A 19,319-nucleotide genomic window follows, 5' to 3' on the forward strand; every position below is an offset into this window, starting at 1 on the left:
TGGGTAATCAAAGCAGTAGTAGTATTAGCTAAATGAAGGAACAACCTGAATAAGAAAAATCAGTGGAACTCTGTTATTTTATGTCAGGGACACTTTGTTTTGTCCATTTCTCAACATATTCTTATTCCCAATCATACAAGGCTGTAAGACAAACATAATATATCCCTGGAATAGGGGTGAAGCTTGTCCGCTGACATGTATACATACACATCCGCCATGAGCAAAGAGCAAAAGTTGGGGTAGTTTCGCGTATTACATGGTAAGTGTCGCGGCGAGTTATACTGTAAGACTGGAGAAGGTGGGAATTGGCCAGGAGTTAGGCTACACTGGAAGTCCGGGCAAAGTAGGAAATAAGTGAACGGAATGTACACTCTAATACACAGTCAGTATTGTGAAGTGTTACCTAAAGGCCTCTGTCATTGTACAGAGATGCTATGATTTGCTTGTACAGCACCTAAAAAAAAACTCACTGTTGTCTATATTCATAGACACACCCAGCCTCGCTTTCAATATAACACAAGCACTCACATTCTATAATTGCCATCAGCAAATTATATGAAAATAATATAAAACATCTTTTAAGAAGAAAAAAAAAGACGGTTGTTGCTCTCGTTTATTTTTTTATAAGGTTAGTAGATGTGCAATGTTCAGCTGTCAGAAATGAAAGGCTAGCCTAATCTTTTGTCATATTTGGCTGTGATCACTTTTTTGTAGCCTATCATAATTTATATAGCCTATGACGTTCTACCAAACAACCAGCTGTTGTAGTTTCACTTAACTAAAATAAATGCAGTCTACTACCTACAATGGGTGTATAAAAAGCGGAAAATATGTTTGATATTAAATTAGCAGGCTACTTTTATTTTGGCGTTACTTCCGCTTCCGGTCTGCCGGCCGTCATGTTCGAATGTAAGAAACGAAAAATGAAAAAAGTAATTTCCAAAAACCAAATTTTGTCCGTTATTTGATTTTGGTTTTTCGTTTTTTTTAGGAAGACAGAAAAATCCGTTTTTGGTTTAAAACGAAAAATGGAAAAAGGACACCTATTTCCGTTTTTTCATTTTTTCGTTTTGACAGAAAAACGGATTATACTTTGGTACCCGGACCCGACAGCCAATCAGAGTAGCCTGAAGACCTTTGATCCTGCGACAGCCAATCAGATCAGCCTGAAGACCTTTGATCCTGCGACAGCCAATCAGAGCAGCCTGAAGATGTTTGATCCTGCGACAGCCAATCAGAGCAGCCTGAAGACCTTTGATCCTGCGACAGCCAATCAGAGCAGCCTGAAGATTTTTGATCCTGCGACAGCCAATCAGAGCAGCCTGAAGACCTTTGATCCTGCGACAGCCAATCAGAGCAGCCTGAAGACCTTTGATCCTGCGACAGCCAATCAGAGCAGCCTGAAGATTTTTGATCCTGCGACAGCCAATCAGAGCAGCCTGAAGACCTTTAATCCTGTGACAGCCAATCAGAGCAGCCTGAAGACCTTTAATCCTGCGACAGCCAATCAGAGCAGTCTGAAGATGTTTGATCCTGCGACAGCCAATCAGAGCAGCCTGAAGACCTTTGATCCTGCGACAGCCAATCAGAGTAGCCTGAAGACCTTTGATCCTGCGACAGCCAATCAGATCAGCCTCAAGACCTTTGATCCTGCAACAGCCAATCAGAGCAGCCTGAAGACGTTAGATCCTGCGACAGCCAATCAGAGCAGCCCGAAGACCTTTGATCCTGCGACAGCCAATCAGAGCAGCCTGAAGATGTTTGCTCCTGCGACAGCCAATCAGAGCAACCTGAAGACCTTTTTTTTTTGCGATAGCCAATCAGATCAGCCTGAAGACCTTTGATCCTGCGACAGCCAATCAGAGCAGCCTGAAGATGTTTGATCCTGCGACAGCCAATAAGGGCAGCCTGAAGACCTTTGATCCTGCGACAGCCAATCAGAGCAACCTGAAGACCTTTGATCCTGCGACAGCCAATCAGAGCAGCCTGAAGATGTTTGCTCCTGCGACAGCCAATCAGAGCAACCTGAAGACCTTTCATTTTGCGACAGCCAATCAGATCAGCCTGAAGACCTTTGATCCTGCGACAGCCAATCAGAGCAGCCTGAAGATGTTTGATCCTGCGACAGCCAATCAGAGCAGCCTGAAAACAATGATCCTGCAACAGCCAATCAGAGCAGCCTGAAGATGTTTGATCCTGCGACAGCCAATCAGAGCAGCCTGAAGACCTTTGATCCTGCGACAGCCAATCAGAGCAGCCTGAAGATGTTTGATCCTGCGACAGCCAATCAGAGCAGCCTGAAGACCTTTGATCCTGCGACAGCCAATCAGAGCAGCCTGAAGATTTTTGATCCTGCGACAGCCAATCAGAGCAGCCTGAAGACCTTTGATCCTGCGACAGCCAATCAGAGCAGCCTGAAGACCTTTGATCCTGCGACAGCCAATCAGAGCAGCCTGAAGATTTTTGATCCTGCGACAGCCAATCAGAGCAGCCTGAAGACCTTTAATCCTGCGACAGCCAATCAGAGCAGCCTGAAGACCTTTAATCCTGCGACAGCCAATCAGAGCAGTCTGAAGATGTTTGATCCTGCGACAGCCAATCAGAGCAGCCTGAAGACCTTTGATCCTGCGACAGCCAATCAGAGTAGCCTGAAGACCTTTGATCCTGCGACAGCCAATCAGATCAGCCTCAAGACCTTTGATCCTGCAACAGCCAATCAGAGCAGCCTGAAGACGTTAGATCCTGCGACAGCCAATCAGAGCAGCCCGAAGACCTTTGATCCTGCGACAGCCAATCAGAGCAGCCTGAAGATGTTTGCTCCTGCGACAGCCAATCAGAGCAACCTGAAGACCTTTTTTTTTGCGATAGCCAATCAGATCAGCCTGAAGACCTTTGATCCTGCGACAGCCAATCAGAGCAGCCTGAAGATGCTTGATCCTGCGACAGCCAATCAGAGCAGCCTGAAGATGTTTGCTCCTGCGACAGCCAATCAGAGCAACCTGAAGACCTTTGATCCTGCGACAGCCAATCAGAGCAGCCTGAAGATGTTTGCTCCTGCGACAGCCAATCAGAGCAACCTGAAGACCTTTCATTTTGCGACAGCCAATCAGATCAGCCTGAAGACCTTTGATCCTGCGACAGCCAATCAGAGCAGCCTGAAGATGTTTGATCCTGCGACAGCCAATCAGAGCAGCCTGAAAACAATGATCCTGCAACAGCCAATCAGAGCAGCCTGAAGATGTTTGATCCTGCGACAGCCAATCAGAGCAGCCTGAAGACCTTTGATCCTGCGACAGCCAATAAGGGCAGCCTGAAGACCTTTGATCCTGCGACAGCCAATCAGAGCAGCCTGAAGACCTTTAATCCTGCGACAGCCAATCAGAGCAGCCTAAAGATGTTTGATCCTGCAACAGCCAATCAGAGCAGCCTGAAGACCTTTGATCCTGCGACAGCCAATCAGAATAGCCTGAAGACGTTTGATTCTGCGACAGCCAATAAGAGCAGCCTGAAGACCTTTGATCCTGCGACAGCCAATCAGAGCAGCTTCAAGACATTTAAGCCTGCAACAGCCAATCAGAGCAGCCTGAAGATGTTTGATCCTGCAACAGCCAATCAGAGCAGCCTGAAGACCTTTGATCCTGCGACAGCCAATCATAGCAGCCTGAAGACGTTCGATCCTGCGACAGCCAATCAGAGCAGCCTGAAGACGTTTGATTCTGCAACAGTCAATCACATGATGACGTGATTAGTTAACTGAAAATATTTTCTTTTTTGGTTTATAATTGTTAATGGTTTCTTTTTGTGGTTATTCTGTTAGTTAGTTAGTTAAGTTAGTTATAGTTATGAAAGGGAATGTTTGAATTGCTACCAGTGTGTGTGCGTGTTATATAGTTCTGTTGACAATGTGTTTTGAATAAAGTGTTTTTTGTTGTTTGTACTATTTTTTTTTACTGGGTACTCCTTTGGTTCCTGAGTTTTGCGTTTGGGTTCAAGTGCTAGTTCTATTAGTTAAACACATGCCACACAGACATGAGTTGTTTTGTTTTAACACATTCAAACCATTAAAATGGTACTCCACTTTGTCTGCACACCTGCAACATTTTGGCTCCAAAATAGAAAAATGCAAGGTCACATTACAGGGTCTGACATGTTCACTCTTAACTGTAGGCTATGTCAGGGTGTATTTTACTGTAATCTCCAGCAATCCTGACATGGGCCCAACAGTGAGGAGGACCACCACATTGTCCAGATTGAACAATCTAGACACCAAACTGCTGAAGACCTTGTATTGAGAGCCCGCTGGGACTTTCACTGAGGCAGACAGGAAGAAGCTTCAGTGGGTAATCAAAGCAGTAGTAGTATTAGCTAAATGAAGGAACAACATGAATAAGAAAAATCAGTGGAACTCTGTTATTTTATGTCAGGGACACTTTGTTTTGTCCATTTCTCAACATATTCTTATTCCCAATCATACAAGGCTGTAAGACAAACATAATATATCCCTGGAATAGGGGTGAAGCTTGTCCGCTGACATGTATACATACACAACCGCCATGAGCAAAGAGCAAAAGTTGGGGTAGTTTCGCGTATTACATGGTAAGTGTCGCGGCGAGTTATACTGTAAGACTGGAGAAGGTGGGAATTGGCCAGGAGTTAGGCTACACTGGAAGTCCGGGCAAAGTAGGAAATAAGTGAACGGAATGTACACTGTAATACACAGTCAGTATTGTGAAGTGTTACCTAAAGGCCTCTGTCATTGTACAGAGATGCTATGATTTGCTTGTACAGCACCAAAAAAAAAAACTCACTGTTGTCTATATTCATAGACACACCCAGCCTCGCTTTCATTATAACACAAGCACTCACATTCTATAATTGCCATCAGCAAATTATATGAAAATAATATAAAACATCTTTTAAGAAGAAAAAAAAAAGACGGTTGTTGCTCTCGTTTATTTTGTTTTAAGGTTAGTAGATGTGCAATGTTCAGCTGTCAGAAATGAAAGGCTAGCCTAATCTTTTGTCATATTTGGCTGTGATCACTTTTTTGTAGCCTATCATAATTTATATATATATAAATTATGCAGTCCATTGCCTTAACCGCTCGGCCACCTCGTCCTCTCTCTTATAAGTTTGACCATAAAAAATTCCGTCTTAAACTACAGCTGGTATAATTTTGATCTCAAAATTGGAGCCTCATTAGATACAATGGCCTTGCATGCAGAGGGTATGAATTCATCCTCCTGTCACAAAAATAGAATCATTATTATCTAAATGTGGTTTCATGTAGGGATGTTTGAGGTTATTTGATTTAAAATTGGGCGAAACAAAAGCAATTGCACTTAGGATAAGTCAAATTTAAGGTTGGGGTTATTACAATCTCTTCAGTATATACCCAAATGTGGAAGGCAAATTAGGTCAAATTATAAAGGGCTTGCTTTCCAGGCAAAATGTGGCGGGATTTATGTCCACACTCCTCAGAAATTTTTTAGGTGCTCTTCTGGTGAGAGGTCTTAATGATCATCTTATAAAGACAAACCAACTAATGTTTTAAAACGGAAAGAAAAAAGAATCTGCCAAACCATGAAACACTACGGATTTTCCATGTCTCACTGATCGAATGCAAGACTGTACTTGATACATTCAACCACTCTGAAAAACACTGAGAAAAACCAACAAGCTTCAGTTGTGAGATCTATTCCTTTTGATGTATCAAGGAAATGATCGTTTGGTCAGAAATGGTTCATTAATTTGGAAGCTCTAAGAATACATCAATCGAAGGGGAATTAGCTCAAATGGTAGAGCGCTCGCTTAGCATGTGAGAGGTAGCGGGATCGACGCCTGCATTCTCCAGTTGTCTTAACTTTGTCCTCTGTGGAGGAAATGATTAACAGCTGGATGTGGCAAAGTTGGGTGCAAACTGAAAGAAAGACAGCTCTTTCACATTAGCCTGAAGTCACACTCAAAATTCTTCATGATAGATTCAATCGCCCAAATGAACTTTGTGTAGGCAAATAAAAATATTGCAACAAAGTCATTGTTTGAAAAGCCTGCTTGTAAGAAGTGGAATAAGAATTAACAAACAATCCGAGAATGGGATTCGAACCCATGCATGCTTCTTTCTAAGTTAACTTTTAGCAACCCTGGGTCAATAATTTTATCGTTGTCGGCAGGACTCGAACCTGCGCAGGGAGACCCCAATGGATTTCTAATCCATCGCCTTAACCTCTCGGCCACAACAACCACTTACAGGTGTGTTCACCTTTGACATTCAACGTTTACAACTCATCATCTTCATGAAGGACTTCAACTCCTGAGACAGACCTAAGTTATGGCGATCAAGAAAAAGCTTTTTTTTTGTTTGTTAGAAATGGTCATTCTTCGAAATGGGTCAGAGGAAGGAGCTGTGTCTTCAGAGATCAATCTGTGCAGAAGTTCATGTGATCAACGACACGTCTGGCCTTTGTTTTGTTTAATCAAATGTTCAAAGGAACTTGTGCTTCTTTCCAGGTTAACTTTGAGCAACCCTGAATCAATAATGGAGCCTCTCCGTCGGTAGCCCATCGACGTCTCGTGACGGAGCCGCCGAGGAGCGTGAGCCACGGGGCCGAGCCTGGTGCTCCGCGGAGTCTCCGTTAGCCGGAGGCCAGGAGAACAGAGGAGGACAACCGCGGCTGTCCTCTGTCCTCCGGCCCACGCAGCCGCCGCGAGCACCAGGCTCGTCTAGTAGCCTATTAGTTAGCACTAGATGCTCAACTATGCAACTAATTTCTCTCTATGACTAAATGAATAGCTGCATGATGGTCAGAAGAGAAAACTAAAGTCACTCTTAGTGTATGAACTCACCGTTGTCACTGTCCACTTGCTGTCACTAAACATGTTGCTCACGTGCACTGCGTCCCAGGCTCGTCTGTTAGCCAATTCGCTCTGTGAATAATTCGCTCTGTGCAAGACTCTACTCCTGTTCTACTTCCGCTCTCTCGAGTGTGTGATCCACTCCTTCCGGTGCTATCGCTAACTAGCTAGCAGTAGCCAGAAGTAATAGCTAGATAGATAGATCTCTCTCTCTCTCTCTGTCTCTCTCTCTCTCTCTGATATTTATAGTAGTAAGTATGTACTGTGTGTAGATAACATTCAGGACAGTTGTCCTGTAGATACTTTAGATTTGTAGATTTTCAGCACCCTGAAAAGTACAAACTTTTCAGAACTAGAGGTAACGATTCAATCAGGTTTACACAGCTATACAAGCACTGTCTTGTTTGGTTGTGATGGTGTTCATCTTTACAAATCTATACAAAACCTGAAGTGATAATGGTCACTAATGAAGGCTTACAACTGACCTGAGACCATACCTTTTGTACTCATTGAAATGAGAGCCCGAGTGTAAAAATCTATGTGGGTTGTTGATATTGGATTATTGAATAAGTGTTGTTCAATATTTACTTAGTAAATTCTACATGTTGTAATGTCATCTCTGTGCGTTTTCATTTTAATTTCAAGTCAGGAAAAACCCAAAGCTAATGTAATGATGACAATGACACCAAGACTGTTTTTGAATTAAAGCTGCGGTCGGCAACTTTTTTTTAGTCATATTAGCTTGAACTGTCATGGGATTCTGGAAGTAGAATATTAAATAGGCTGTTTAGAAAAAATAATGAAATCTGTAGCTCCCTCTGAAGCCTGTAATCATGCTTGCAAAAACCGAGCGCTCCCGGCTGTTTTTAACCAATCAAGTTAGGGTGGAGGAATCCTACCTGTCAATCACAGCTTGTGCACACGCTGCTGAGCGTGAGTCTGCCCCAGCTTGTGTGCGCTCACACTGGTGTGAACTCACGTGCACAACCTCGTCCACAGAGGGGGAGGGGTTTGGGGGGCGATTCGGAGCTTGTTAGAGGTTGGGGGAGGGACCTGAAAGTTGTATCAGTTTGAATTTTCCGACTTTAGACTCGGAATTTTGAAAACCTGCCGACTGCAGCTTTAATAATTTATTATTCCATATTCAAAAGATGCACACATCTCATTACAACAATGAACAATACAACCTCTACACTGGTAGAGATTTGCACAAACAAACAATAAAGATCAGTTCAGGTTTTGTATAGATTTCTAAAAATGAACAATAACTGATTGGAAGAACTGATGGTTTGAACTGACTGAAAGAACTGATCATTTGAACTGACTGAAAGAACTGATCATTTGAACTGACTGAAATAACTGATCATTTGAACTGATTGAAAGAACTGATCATTTGAACTGATTGAAAGAACTGATCATTTGAACTGATTTAAAGAACTGCTGTTTGAACTGATTGAAAGTGCTCCCAATTCATTGCTGAGTTGCCCATGCCTTCACTAACGGCCCATTCTGATAATTGACCAGGAAGCAGGCCACACTGAACAATTCGTCAATGTTCCCACATATAGACAGTGGTATCTCCTTGTGGAAGAGTTTGTTCTCTTTCACTCTCCTTATGCACCTCTCCACGTGCACTCTCAGCCATGCAATTGACTGCGTCTGTCTGACATCCTCTCGACTCATTTGTTGTTTGTTGCTGAGAAAGGCCGGCCGGTACACCTTACAAGGAGCAAGGTTGTCCACAACAAACCCTTTGTCCACCATGATGGCCATACCTGGCTTCAGCAGCTTTACAATCCCGGACTGCTTAAAGATCTGGGATCACTCATAGAGCCTGCATACAGTCCGGACACAAAGGTGACAGCACCGTGGGGTGCCATGCCAATCAAGGCCTTGAATGTAGTGTGAGATTTGTATGTGGAAAAAACCTCACTCTGAAGGAGCAGAGAGGATGGCGTCTGACAAAATATCTCCGTACAATAAAGGACCACCTGTGTGTCAGAAAAAGCTGCAAACTCAACTGGCAGGTGAGCTCTCACTGTCGCTGGAGGAATCCAAAGGCGCTGGCTTCCTAACAGGCAGTACAGGAAATGAGTCCATGTGGAGATGATTCCACTTGCAGCAGTGCGGTGAATGCTGAACCTCTCTGCAAGATCCCTGGGAGGAAAACCCACTGACAGGTACATCAGGAAAAGAAGAAACTCGTCAGTGGGTCTCAGTTTCTGTTGAGATATAAAAACAAAAGGCCTCTGTTTAGTTACCTTGACATTGACATTATTATTACAAAGCATAAATCAGAAAACTTTTGTTTTGTTTTGTTTTTGTTTTGTTCGTTTTCAGTAACGTTTTACATTATGCATTTCTGTTTGGTGTGTAATTTGTTTTTATGTGAAAGCAATAAAAAATATATGAACAAAAAAGGCCTGCACCTTTTAATATCACATCACATTACGTCATCACCTACCGATGCTGGGTGATGGACTGTGCTGCTGCTGGCAGAGACACTCTGAAAGCATAAAATAGGCATAAATGACACTTTAAAAGTTGTGTGCTATTTATATGCACTTTCATTAAGTGGACGAGTGAAAAGGATTTAGTAGAAAGCTGATAATAAGCTGTTTTATATGCTAAGTCATAGCTTGCTTTGAAGGCTTTCAGGCACTGCTGGGATTTGAACCCAGGATCTCCTGTTTACAAGGCAGGCACTTTGACCAACTAAGCCACAGCACCACATGGTTCATAGAACTGATGAAAGAATAAAGAGCATGAACTTGATCAATTTCAGAAAATGAGCTCGAGAGACTTTCCCAAAACTAACTGTGACTTCTAAAAAACATTTTTATCAAGTCTGACCAAAGAACAGACTCATAATAACCATGATGCTCATTGAAAGGCCCATCATTTGATGAAGACCAACAATGCAAAGCATTCAGTAGAACACTGATAACTACCAGTTTCTCATAATTAGTCATAGTTTGCTCTGATGGATCACAGGCACTGCTGGGATTTGAACCCAGGATCTCCTGTTTACAAGACAGGCACTTTGACCAACTAAGCCACAGCGCCACATGGTTCATAAAACTGATGAAAGAATAAAGAGCAGGAACTGGAGCCACCTCAGGAAGTGGTTTTTGTGATTTATTTCTGATATCCATGTGATCTCTGCATAAATCAGAGCTTGATGTTATTCACATTATCTCCATAAGTGAAAACATTGGATATAGTACCAGTTGAATCTTCTGTAACTCAAGAATATTTCAAGCCATGAGTAGAAGTGCCTCCAAGTACAGACTGTTTTGGAAGTCCAGCACTCCTAAAGCACTGCTGTAAACAGTTATGGCACCATGTTGATGTACATAATAACACCTTAAGGGAATGCTGGGACTTGAACCCAGGATCTCCTGTTTACAAGACAGGCACTTTGACCAACTAAGCCACAGCACCACATGGTTCTTAAAACTGATGAAAGAATAAAGAGCAGGAGCTGGATCCATCTCAGGAAGTGTTTTTTGTGATTCTTTTTCTCAAGAATAGTTAAAGCCATGAGTAGAAGTGCCTCCAATTGGTTCGAAACTTCATCATATTTTGCAGATATTGTTGGGTTTTCAACTCAGACCCTGCTGTTCATGAGGAAGTCACTTTCACCAGTTACAGCCAGATCTCATGAAGCGGTGTACTTATTACACGCCAAGTCATTTACTGTGTTTTTACAAGGCTTTTTTATGCTTTTGCATATTATTTTAAGCTACATATTTCAAGGAAATGGCGTCCTGCCCTCAGCTTTTACTCTAACTCTGACTATTTCACGGTTTGTACGTTCATTTTGATGTTATGTAGTGTGACAGGAGGAGAAGCTCCACCGTACTGTACCCTAACCATTTGACTTGTTATATGAACGGAGGAAAATTACACTCTGAAAGTATAAAATAGGCATAAATGAGACTTTAAAAGCTGTGTGCTATTTATACGCACTTTCATTAAGTGGACTAGTTAAAGTAATTATGTAGAAAGCTGTTTTCTATGCTAAGTCATAGCTTGCTATGAAGGCCCACAGGCACTGCTGGGATTTGAACCCAGGATCTCCTGTTTACTAGACAGAAACTTTGACCAACTAAGCCACAGCGCCACATGGTTCATAAAACTGATGAAAGAATAAAGAGCAGGAACTGGATCCACCTCAGGAAGTGGTTTTTGTGATTTATTTCTGATATTCATGTAATCTCTGCATCCTCACTGGCACAGAGGTTTGCACAAGGTGCTTGAATTTTACTCACCCGAAGGAGTGTACTTTTGAAGTAAGGTGTATGTAGCATAGTCATAATTTTGGTAATCTAATGCAGGCACGTCACCAGACACTTTTTACCGGGACACGTGCCTCTGTAAACATGCGTTGTGCCCCTGTAAAAATTCCCAAATACATCCTTCAGACTACGCTACCACTGATATGTGCCAAGGAAGAATAACATAGGCACGATTTTCCCTACTTCAACCACGTATCCTACTTTAGCTAATGCTGCATAGACCTACCAAAGAGTGAAGTGAAGAGGTTGTATTTGCAGGCATTGCGTGCGTCGCCTGTTCAGCGAATGGACCGTGTGCAATGTGTAGCGCGCAATTTGGAAGTTAAGATGATATAACTTCTCAGAGCATATAAGGAACTCTTAATTTAAGATTTTGACTTTTTATTTAGCAATATTCCCTCTTGTAGAAGTATTTAATGACTGTGCCACAGTGAGATTAAAACATGTTCAGTTCCTGGACTGAAATGTTGTTCATTATTTTGTATCTGTTTATCTGTTGAAAATTGAAACACTGTGCATACTGTGTTTTTTAGTAATATTGCCTCTTGTAAAAGGCTTACTTGATTATGTTTGATGAGCTACAGAAGGAGGAATTGAAAAGCAAAATGGCTGAACTCAGGTGTTTTTATTTGCTTAGACAGCCTGTAGCTCTGTTACTATGGTCACCCCACAGAAGTGCAGGAGAGGATATTCTGCTTTGACTCGTTTTGCTTGTTGTTTTTTAGCGTTTGTCTAAATGACTTTTTAAGTACGTGTTGTTTTTCAGGCGCTTTGTCTTTCAGGCTTTTAGAAACTACAGTGATGTCATGTCCTCTGATGTCATGTTTCCACTGTGATGTCATGCAAAACTGTGAAGTCATAATCAGTGATGACATCACTTCTTGTGATTTCAGAAGCAGTGGTGCTCTGTTCTCAGTCAGCAGGCATCACGTGTGCTGTTTTGCTCTCTGTTTCAGGTTTCTGATCTGAACTGTAAATAATATGCAACACATGTTCACAGAGCCCAGGCAATGGTGGCAAACATGGGTTGTATGAATGCTGTATGAGATGTAAATGAAAACAGAAGCAGGGATCCTTTATATATATGTGATTAAAAATGGGACAGCAGTAACTGAACCTGAATGCATCACTGTCCAGGTCAGTAATAATGTATTTATTGTATGTTACGGTGCTCACAGCTTTCTTCACGCCTCACCTGGAAGTATCTTTGAAGCTGTTTTGTATGTTGTCTAAACTGACTGTGAAGCAAAAGCAACACAACCGCCACATCTGCAGCTTGTTCTCAGTGTTTACAGCACAATCATTCAGCTGCTTTCATGCATCAACATAATACAGTAATAACAGTGCAGTCATGCTGGTTTCTGTTAAGAGCTGCTTACAAGCAGAATGGGATTATTTCTACGTGTCAGCATACAGTGTATAACATGGATTCCAGTAAGAATTTGACTTTGAAAGACAGAATCAACATGTAAATGATAAAGTGTCTTCCTGTGGATGTTCTCAGATATGAACAGTATGAACACTGTGATCCTTTCCCACATGTCCCAGTATGTCTGATTGTGTTCCAAGTGAGGGTCAGACTGGAGAAAGTGTCATGAAGCTGCCACCCTTAAAGAATCAATAAAAGCTCTGAATACCAAAGCATCTCAGTGCCATTCCAGTGTCATCTCTCTAAGTAATGATGGAAGAAGCAGAAGCTTCAGCTGCTCCTCCTGAGCTCTACTCTGATATTCAGTTTCTGCTGCTGCTGCTTTCAGAGTTTCACACAATCCTGCAGGGACTCGGTTGCACTGCTTGAGCTCCTGCTCACACTTTTGACGGAGATGCCGCTCACACGTCAAACACTTTTCCACTTCTTTAGTTTTTCCTCAGTCATGGAGCAGCCGCTCTCTGCTGCCACTCTTCTGTCTTTTTCTCCTGTCAGAAAGAAATGTTTCTTCAGCAGCTTTGTCCTCAGAATATCCATCCCATGCTATAAATAGCTGATCTTGTCATTCTTCTGTCGGTAAGAGTTCTGTCATTTCTCTGATCCATGATCTCGGTCGGCGGCAGAGGCGTTAGAGGGAATCCCCTCGGTTTGTCAAACTGGAAACTTCCACTTGACTGGAGGAACTACGGAGGCCTGGAGATGATCCTGCAGGAGCTGGACATCCTCTGAGTGAGGAGTCCCAGCTGCAGCAGAGACCTGGGATTGTTCTTTTTCCAACAGTTGCTGGGTTCCTCATAACTTTCCTTACTGCCAAAAGTAATGGGACACGTGTAGAAACCCTCGGGCAAATCGTCGTCTGCCATGTCACACCACTGAAGTGGAGGAGATGATTTCTTGGTTTGACTCATTTTGCTTGTTGTTTGTAAGTACTTAAAATAAAAAAAAAGTTAGATAAACTCCTGACCAGCTGTGAAAAAGCAGTGAAAATGTCTGGCCTGTATAAACTTTGTGATGTCAAACAAGATCAGAGATGACATGGATTGTGATGTCACTACAGTGATGACATCACAACTTTGTGAAGGCTTCTGTTCTGTCTCTTCTGGTCTGTGGTTCCAACCACAGATTCTGGATGGAAGTGAAGTCCGGATTCCAGAATGTTGATTTGTGTTCTCTGTTAATCTCTGGACGACTTCAGCTGATTACTTCCTGTCACTGTCACGTTGGAAGGTCCACTTCTGCCAGTTTTTCAGCAGCCAGTATCATGTTTTCCACCAGCAGTGTTTCCCAAGACAGAATAATGTCAGTTTGTTTAAAATGTTGCCAAAATAAACTATTACAATTACAACAAATGTCATCTCAGGGCACTTCAGTAATAAAGTCCAATTCAGGCCAATTGGAGTTTAATTCATTGTAATTATAATCCAATTAATTCAATTCAGAATGAATCCAATTCATTCATACAGAGCAATTCAAAAACTATTTCCTCGCTAAGGAAACCAACAGATGGCACCGAACTTGCACTAGTTCTAATTAGATAGAACTTTTTAATAGTTCTAAGATCATATCTTTCTGGTTTTATTTGCATTTTACAAAGAGTCCCGAGTAATTATGAAAGTGGGGTTTTAATTTGAAGAAAAAGCCTCAAAATAAAGTGAATTTTAGGAGTACCCCTAGGGGTACGCAGAGGTACTGTAGGGGCTGCGCGGCACACAGGGATTTATTTATTTATTTTAAGACGTCACACAAAAGTGTTTAGTCCCGGGGCGGTCGGTGGCGTAGTGGGTTGAGCAGCCGCCCCATGAACAGAGGCTACAGTCCTCGCTGCAGCTGGCCCCGGTTCGACCCTGTGATGCATATCTTCCCCCTCTCTCTGCCCCATGCTTCCTGTCTCTCTCAAACTGTCCTAGCATTAAAGGCATAAAAAGCCCCAAAAAAGTGTTTAGTCCCGGGGCGGTCGGTGGCGTAGTGGGTTAAGCAGCCGCCCCATGAACAGAGGCTACAGTCCTCACTGCAGCTGGCCCCGGTTCGACCCTGTGATGCATATCTTCCCCCTCTCTCTGCCCCATGCTTCCTGTGTGTCTCGAACTGTCCTAGCATTAAAGGCATAAAAAGCCCCAAAAAAGTGTTTAGTCCTAAGCTCTTAATATGTGGACAAAATAATGTCCGCTGTGGAATTTAGTAATATGCTATTTATTTAATACAATTTTAAAGAAGATAAATCTTCTCAGCATGGGTCTATGTCGAGCTCATCAATAGGGATAACGGTATGAAGGAGACTCCTGTTTTGTGATGAATGTTACATGAGTTAGGCCTGTTAATGTATTCTTAAAGCAGAACTGCTAGTTCATGCTCAAACTCTTTTCTTAGCGGTGGAGGAGTAATATCAACGAACATCCAGTACAAAATGTCAAATAAAACACGACAGAAGCAACTTTTCGCAACGAAATTTGATATGGATTACCAGTGCACACCAGTAACCACTCCGGTGAGTTGATGATTTTGAAAACGGACGTTTATGGTGCTTTTACGGACCTTTTTGTACATGCACATGACTTGCCATTCTGAGGCAGGTTGAGAAGAATCAAAATTAGGCAAATACCGGAGACAGCAGTAAAATTCAAAAAAGCGGTGCAGACGCTAAAACATTGCAGACGACTCAGAAAAGAGGCTTAATGTTGAAAATACCGCAGTTCTCCTTTAAAAATAGAGAGAAATTAGTTATGTTCATGTATTCTTAAAAAAAGAGAAATGTTACTTGTTTAAGTTAGATAACAAAGGAAGATTATTTTGATTTAGTATTTATGCTATTTTGGTTAATTATTTATATTTCAAGAAAATGTTTTTTATTCTTATGTTGAATTCAACTGAGGTTAAAAAAAGAGAGAGAAAGCCTGAGAATTTTATGTTCAAGTTAAGGATATTAAATAAAATGATTTTCATGTAATAACCACTGTGTTGCTCTACTTTTGAAGAATCATCGCACGCTTTGTATGTGTGAGGGGGTACTCGGGCCAAAAAAGGTTGGGAAACACTGTCCTAACTGAGCTGATCTGGCTGCTGAAGCTCAGCTCTGAGTCCATAATAACACCCAGATTCCTGCTTGGTTTGTGCTTTTTAACATCACAGCCTGAAGCTGAGCTCAGATTTTTAACAGCTGACAATGACCTCTGTTTTCTCTTTGTTTAGCTGCAGGAAGTTCTGGATCAGCCGGTTGGTTATTTGTTGGAGGCTCTTTGCTGGGCCAGTTATTCCTCTGTGCCAGCAGCTGAGCACCAGTTCTGCCAAAACTAATAGGAAACATCATCCTGCACCGCTGGATTATCAACAAGTAACACTGACCAAGTCAGGAGATTAAAAAGGATGCAGAGGATAGTCAACCATCTCCTAAACACGGGACTTGTGTTTGACACCAGTCTTTGAACTGCTGTCAGACCGTTGTTTCCTTCATTCGTTTTTCACCTTTTTTTCCAGAACTACTTGGTCGAAAGGTGTAAAACATTAAAAGTACTGGGTTAAAGTTAGAAAAGCATCATGTTTAGGAAATAAAATACACTTTTGGGTAAAAACTTGGCCAATAAGACCAGGAGCTCCTGACCTGTCTCACACATTTCAGTAAGATCTCGGGAAATTGTACCAAAAAGGGCAAAACATGTCTCCTTTAAAGGACCAATAAGAGCTACATCTCAGACTCTACAGGCCTCAGTTAACTTGTTAAATGCGTCAGTGGGTCGGTGTGAAAACTCAACATCTAGGATGTTATTTCCAGCTTCTACGTTTAACTGAAATAGAAAATCTGAGAATTACGACATTTTGGGTAGAGCTATTTTACGACAGTAAAATATTTGGCAGTGACTAAGTGCCTTTAGCACAGACAGGAGGGTGGAGGCGAGAGGAGACAATGAGGCTGATACCAGAGCAACCAGATGAGCCTCCAGCGTCCACCTGTCCTGATAGTCCCTCACAAGCAGCTGTCTGTTGTTAGCACGTTAAGCTTTGATTGGTCTGGGCTGGTCTGTGGCATTATTTATAAACCTTCACCCTTGCTGTTTCCTCTCATAGCTTGTTTTCACCATGACAGCTGCTGGGTTCTTCCTGAGGTATAAGCGCAAGCTGTCTTTCACAGTTTTTGTTTGATTGATTGGAAACACTAGTTAATATTACATTCTTACTCTTTGTTGTACATGATTTCAGGGTTTCCCTCTTTGCCTTGTTGACTGCTGCTACATGGGGTTTTCCCACTAAAGGTGTACTATCATCTGTTGTGGTAAAACATTACATGCTTGCTTGAATCAGCTTCTGCTAAACTTGTTCTCATGCACCCAGGTTCAAAATCAGCAGGCCAGAGCAGCAGCGGCACAAGAGCTGCAGGTCATTTTGGCTCTTACCAGGGAGCAGCCGCTGGCCGCCCGGTGACCGTGCCCTACACTGCTTCCAGTGACGTTTATATGGCGACACCTGTGCAAGCCTCTGGTCTAAGTCAACCTGTTCTTCAGGTAGACCCAAGATTCAGTGGCTATGGCTCATTTGTGCCAACGCAAATGGTTGTCCAAGCTCCCGGTTTTGTCCAAGCTCCCGGCCTTGTCCAAGGTGCTCTTCAGGCAGACCCAAGATTCAGCAGCTCTGGCTCCGTTGTGCCCGTGCAAATGGCTGTGCAAGCTTCTGGTGTCCCACAGGCTGTTCAGACGGGTCCAGCATTGAGCAGCTTGAGCTCTGGCCTGCCTGCGACGGGATACTCTACTGTCACTTATGTGCCTGACGTAGGATCTGACGCTGGCGCTCTGCAACCTGGAGCTGCCCAATCTGGACCACAAGGTAAATCTTCTGCTTGGAGTGTAGATGGCCCAAAATAGGTTTGTAAGCCTAAAGGTGTCTGTGTGTTCATGTTGTCACTAGCAAATCTTGCTTGGTTAAGAATATGTTAAGACTCTGTGGCTTCAGAACTTCTGCTGTGAAAAGGACTAATTGTGAAATGTCTCCACACAGAAACCCAGTGGGCTATTGCTCCCTCAGTCTTTGAGGATGCGTCAGCCCAAGCCCTCAGCCTCACTGACGTTCTCCCTGCAGCCCCTCTGTCACCACCTGGCCCTGTCCTCCAGTCAGGGGAGACCTCCAGTGTCACCAAGGAAGCTGAACTCGGGAATTACCAGCAGCAGACGGAGGAATTCGGCTACCCGGATGACCGCCAAGGGTCTGGACCGGGATCTGCAACCGTACTGGTGCCACGCTTTGGTGTGGGTGGATCTCCTGACTTTGACTACAGGCTTTTGTACGGCTTTTACCCCTCTGGAACCTACAGCACCTTCAGCCAGCAGCATGAGAAGGGCAAAGACTACTTTCAGGATGTCCACTACTTGAAGGAGCATATTACTGACAGCCATGGTTCTGGGCAGCAGAAAAAGTTCTTCCCAAGTGCCCGCTAGAGCTGAACATGATGTGCAGAGGGTATGTTGAGTGGTACCTGCAAATGTCTTTATCTCAATGCTCTAACTAATCTGGTTCTGTTTCAGATTGGAAAGCTGAATCCCAACGGCACAGATTCTTTTTAGTCTTTGAATAAAATCTTGTCAAATGATCTCGCTTCAGAATGATTGACTAAGGGAAACAATGTCCTGTGTACACCATCTGGGTTCAAGGCAAATGGCAGGCATCACCTGTCATATTTGACTCGGACATTCTGCTTTCGGTTTCAAACATGGCGTCTCAAAGCTCTGCATCTTGAGAGGAATTGCTATGGAAGTGTTAAATAGTTGCTCAATTGACTATAGCGATCAGCTACAGCATCCTTTACAGCCATTTCTCTGTACATGGCAGCCAGACGCAACCCCTTCTATAGGTTGCTGAGTGCACGGTAGCCAACCTGAAGGCTTGCCAAACCAACGTTGTGCTTGAAATACTTGGCTGGATACTCCTTAAATATTCTTCTACAGTTGAGCCACAGCCAGTGCTGTCTTCAGCAGTCTTGTCAAATGATGACCTTGCCTAGGGTTTTTTTTTTTTTTTTTTTTTTTGGCTAAAGTTAACAGACTTAACTACTTGTATAGGTGGTTTATTAAAGTTGAAACATTTAACAATTTTTGTTTCCTGTTATGCAAAGTCTATTTTCAAGATGTAACCTCATGTTGCTGGTGGTCGAATGATACGCTAACTGTAGCTCGTTTACAACTGTCAAGGCTTCTAAATTTTTCCATGAACTGACCAAAATCTGAAGTATTTCCAGACGGGGCTTTATATATTATTGGGGGTTAAAATCACTTTCTTTGTGTCTGCAGTCAAGTTGGGCCCTGAACTTTCTGCCATCAAGTGAATCAACTTTCAGCAGTGACGCTTTACCAGACAATGACTCCTGTGACCTGACCCCGTCATGCAGTGTGCCAACTCAAGGCAGATGTTTTTCCACATTTGAATATTAATTTTCACTTTCTTTTTTTTTTTTTTTTTTTTGTTTTTTTTTTTTAAACCTTTTCAAATGTAGAATATTCTTTGACTATTGTACTTTAATAGGCAACTTGTTGCCTTTCCACTCTGTAATGGCAGGTTGTGCCAGAACATGCCTATTGATGTTGCATCCTCTGAATGCAATAAAGAATTACAGTAGTCAAATCCTGCTGTAACAAATGCATGGAGCAGTTTTACTGCATCACTAAGACAGGATGTTCCTGATTTTAACAATATTACAAAGGTGAACGAAGGCAGTCCTAGAAACCTGTTTTATGTGCATTGAATGATAAATTCTG

General features: G+C 42.6%; 5 non-coding genes across 5 annotated transcripts; all 5 read right to left on the reverse strand.

Annotated features, from left to right (window-relative positions):
- Positions 1 to 6,161: 6,161 nt before the first annotated feature.
- Positions 6,162 to 6,243, reverse strand: trnas-aga (transfer RNA serine (anticodon AGA)). The gene has a single exon. It is a non-coding gene; the product is annotated as a tRNA-Ser (tRNA).
- A 3,268-nt stretch (positions 6,244 to 9,511) lies between these two features.
- On the reverse strand, positions 9,512 to 9,585 carry trnat-ugu (transfer RNA threonine (anticodon UGU)). Its single transcript has one exon. It is a non-coding gene; the product is annotated as a tRNA-Thr (tRNA).
- Positions 9,586 to 9,847: 262 nt separating this feature from the next.
- trnat-ugu (transfer RNA threonine (anticodon UGU)) lies at positions 9,848 to 9,921 on the reverse strand. The gene has a single exon. It is a non-coding gene; the product is annotated as a tRNA-Thr (tRNA).
- A 304-nt stretch (positions 9,922 to 10,225) lies between these two features.
- Positions 10,226 to 10,299, reverse strand: trnat-ugu (transfer RNA threonine (anticodon UGU)). The gene has a single exon. It is a non-coding gene; the product is annotated as a tRNA-Thr (tRNA).
- A 608-nt stretch (positions 10,300 to 10,907) lies between these two features.
- Positions 10,908 to 10,981, reverse strand: trnat-agu (transfer RNA threonine (anticodon AGU)). Its single transcript has one exon. It is a non-coding gene; the product is annotated as a tRNA-Thr (tRNA).
- Positions 10,982 to 19,319: the final 8,338 nt, after the last annotated feature.

Source organism: Odontesthes bonariensis, chromosome 11 (genome assembly GCF_027942865.1).
Source record: "Odontesthes bonariensis isolate fOdoBon6 chromosome 11, fOdoBon6.hap1, whole genome shotgun sequence".
In the NCBI taxonomy this organism is placed as follows: domain Eukaryota; kingdom Metazoa; phylum Chordata; class Actinopteri; order Atheriniformes; family Atherinopsidae; genus Odontesthes; species Odontesthes bonariensis.